Raw genomic sequence first — 4030 nt, forward strand, 5'->3', positions numbered from 1 at the left:
ATCCCTAATACTTTTGCCTTACTCTCGTGCAATGACAAGTGAATAAACACTCATCGTGGGAATAACACATCTAACATGGAAAATATTGGCCACCCCTCACCACCTCGCGAGCGGTACGAGCACAAAAAGAGAAATTTATTTTGAAAATTAGAGATGGAACATACAAATTTGCTTAGAACGGCAAAAGAATACCGCATATAGGTAGGTATGGTGGACGCATGTGGCAAAACTAGTTTAAAGGATTTTGGATACACAATAGTGATCATATTTAGTGCAAAATGAAGGCTAGCAAAAGATTCAGAAGCGACCAACCAAGAAATGAATAATCTCATAAGCGAGCATTGAGCATAATTAACACCAAATAAAAATCATACCAAAACCATATAAAATTGTTGTAAACATGGCATGAATATTTCATAAATTATAGATACGTTGGAGACGTATTAGCTTGCCAGGCAGCCCATTGACCATGATCCTCGTGGATGAGGTAGATAGCAGTCCACAAATCCAGGAAATCCACCTGGCTCCGAAGCCCAATCTTTGCAGCACTTGAAGCAAGAACGACCATTGAATAGAGTCAAAAGCTTTGGTGATGTCGAGCTTAAGCATGACCGTAGGGTTTTTGAGAGCGTGAAGCCGTCACGTTGTGCATTATACCAACATGAAATTGTCGCGAAGGGATCGGCCTTTGAAAAAAGCAATTTGATGGAGTCCCACAAGCCTCAGAAGCTCAACTGCCAGTCTCGTAGCCAGAATCTTATCAAAGATCTTGATCGGTCCACTCAGTAAGTTGATTGGTCAGAAGTCTTTGATATCCACCGCGCCGGCCACCTTGGGAAGTAGAGATACAGTGGCTTTATTGATGAAGGTCGGACCTCTCATGTCTCCTCAGTAAAAATGACCCAATGCTCGCATGAAATCATCTCTAATGATCTGCCAACATGTGACATAAAATCTGCCGGTGAATCCATCGGGGGTGGGGGACTTGTCCATCGGCATGGACTTATTAATGATCTTCTCCACCTCCTCCATAGAGAATGGATCCTCAAGATGTGCAAGATCATAAGAGGGAAGGTCTAGTCTGTCCAGATTTATCGTGCCCTCCCTGATAGGTGCCGTCCCAAGTAGATTAGAGTAGTAGTCATCCACCAGATCCGCAATGTTCTCCTGACCGGTATGCAACACACCATTATGCTACAACGAGGTGATCAAGTTCTTACGCTGCCTGTGCCGAGCCTGTTTCTGGAAGAAGGCCGTGTTAGCATCCCCTTACGATGGATACAACAAGCGAGAATGCTGGCTCGCAATGGTCCTTGGTATGTATCCAACGTATCTATAATTTATGAAGTATTAATGCCTTATATTATCATTCTTGGATGTTTTACAATCATTTTATAGCAACTTTATATCATTTTTTAGGACTAACCTATTGACCCAGTGCCCAGTGCCAGTTGCTGTTTTTTTGCTTGTTTTTTACATCGTAGGAAATCAGTATCAAACGGAGGCTAAACACCGCAAAACTTTTTGTGGATTTTTTATGGACCAGAACACTTCCAATGGGCCAGAGCAGCACATGGGGGGTGCCCCAAGGGGGGCACAACCCACTAGGGCATGCCTGGGGGCCCAGGCGCGCCCAGGTGGGTTGTGCCCACCTCGGTGCCCCCCCGCACCACCTCTTTATCCTATAAATTCCCAAATATTCCAAATGTTGGGGAAGGTAGCAATAATTCAAAATATTTCCTACGTGTCACCAAGATCAATCTAGGAGATACTAGCAACGAGAGAGAGGGAGTGCATCTTCATACAATTGAAGATCACTAAGCGGAAGCGTTACAAGAACGCGGTTGGTGGAGTCGTACACGCAGCGATTCAGATCGCGGTCGATTCCGATCTAAGCGCCGAACAACGGCGCCTCCGCGTCCAACACACGTACAGCCCGGGAATGTCTCCTCCTTCTTGATCCAGCAAGGGGAGAGGAGAAGTTGAGGGAGAACTCCGACAGCACGATGGCGTGGTGGTGATGGAGCTCGTGGTTCTCCGGCAGGGCTTTGCCAAGCACTACGGAGGAGGAGGACGTGTAGGAGAGGGGGAGGGGCTGTGCCAGGGGAAGGGTGCGGCTGCCCTCTCTCCCCCTCACTATATATAGGGGGAAGGGTGGAGGAGGCGCCCTAGGGTCCTAGGGGAGGGGCGGCGGCCACAGGGGAAACCCTAGATGGGTTTGGGCGCCCCCACCCCTAGGAAACTTGCCCCCCAAGCCGGGACGGGTGGCTGCCCTAGGGGAGGCGCCCCCACCTCTCCAGGTTACGTGAGATGGGGTGGGAGGGACGCTCAGACCCTTAGTGGGCTGATGTGCCCCCTCCCCTTGGCCCATAAGGCCACCCAATGCTTGCCGGGGCCTCCGAAACCCCTTTCGGACACGCTGGTCGTCACCCGGTACCCCCGGAACAATTCCGGACTCCAATACCCTTTGTCCAATATATCGATCTTCACCTCCGAACCATTCCGGAACTCCTCGTCACGTCCGGGATCTCATCCAGGACTTAGAACAACCTTCGGTAACCACATACTATTTCCCATAACAACTCTAGCGTCACCGAACCTTAAGTGTGTAGACCCTACGGGTTTGGGAACCATGCAGACATGACCAAGACACCTATCCGGCCAATAACCAATAGCGGGAGCTGGATACCCATATTGGCTCCCACATGTTCCACGATGATCTCATCGAATGAACCATGATGTCGGAGATTCAATCAATCCCGTATACAATTCCCTTTGTCTATCGGTATGTTACTTGCCCGAGATTCGATCGTCGGTATCCCCATACCTCGTTCAATCTTGTTACTGGCAAGTCTCTTTACTCGTTCTATAACGCATGATCTCGTCGCTAACTCCTTAGTCACATTGAGCTCATTATGATGATGCATTACCGAGTGGGCCCAGAGATACCTCTCCGTCATACGGAGTGACAAATCCCAGTCTCGATTCGTGCCAACCCAACAGACACTTTCGGAGATACCTGTAGTGCACCTTTATAGCCACCCAGTTATGTTGTGATGTTTGGTACACCCAAAGCATTCCTACAGTATCCGGGAGTTGCACAATCTCATGGTCTAAGGAAATGATACTTGACGTTAGAAAAGCTTTAGCAAACGAACTTCACAATCTTGTGCTACGCTTAAGATTGGGTCTTGTCCATCACATCATTCTCCTAATGATGTGATCCCGTTATCAATGACATCCAATGTCCATGATCAGGAAACCATAACCATCTATTGATCAATGAGCTAGTCAACTAGAGGCTTACTAGGAACATGTTGTGGTCTATGTATTCACACATGCATTACGGTTTCCGGTTAATACAATTATAGCATGAACAATAGACAATTATCATGAACAAGGAAATATAATAATAGCAATTTTATTATTTCCTCTAGGTCATATTTCCAACAGTCTCCCACTTGCACTAGAGTCAATAATCTAGTTCACATCGTTATGTGATTAACACTCATAGTTCACATCGCGATGTGACTAACACTCGAAGAGTTTACTAGAGTCAATAATCTAGTTCACATCGCCATGTGATTAACACCCAAGAGTTTACTAGAGTCAATAATCTAGTTCACATCACCATGTGATTAACACTCAATGAGTTCTAGGGTTTGATCATGTTATGCTTAGGAGAGAAGTGTCAGTCAACAGGTCTGCAACATTCAGATCCGTGTGTTCTTCGCAAATCTCAATTTCATACTGTAGATGTTGCTACTATGCTCCACTCGGAGCTATTCCAAATGGTTGCTCCACTATACGTATTCGGTTTCCTATCCGGATAGGTGTTAAAGCTTGTATCGACATAACCCTTTATGCCAAACTCTTTATCACCTCCATAACCGAGAAACATTTCCTCATTCCTAAGGACAATTTTAGCCGCTGTCCAATGATCCACTCCTGGATCACTCTTGTACCCCCTTGCCAGACACGTGGCAAGGCACATCATGGTACACAGCATGGCATATCGTATAGAGCCTAT

Source organism: Triticum aestivum, chromosome 3A, assembly GCF_018294505.1.
Source record: "Triticum aestivum cultivar Chinese Spring chromosome 3A, IWGSC CS RefSeq v2.1, whole genome shotgun sequence".
Classification (NCBI taxonomy): domain Eukaryota; kingdom Viridiplantae; phylum Streptophyta; class Magnoliopsida; order Poales; family Poaceae; genus Triticum; species Triticum aestivum.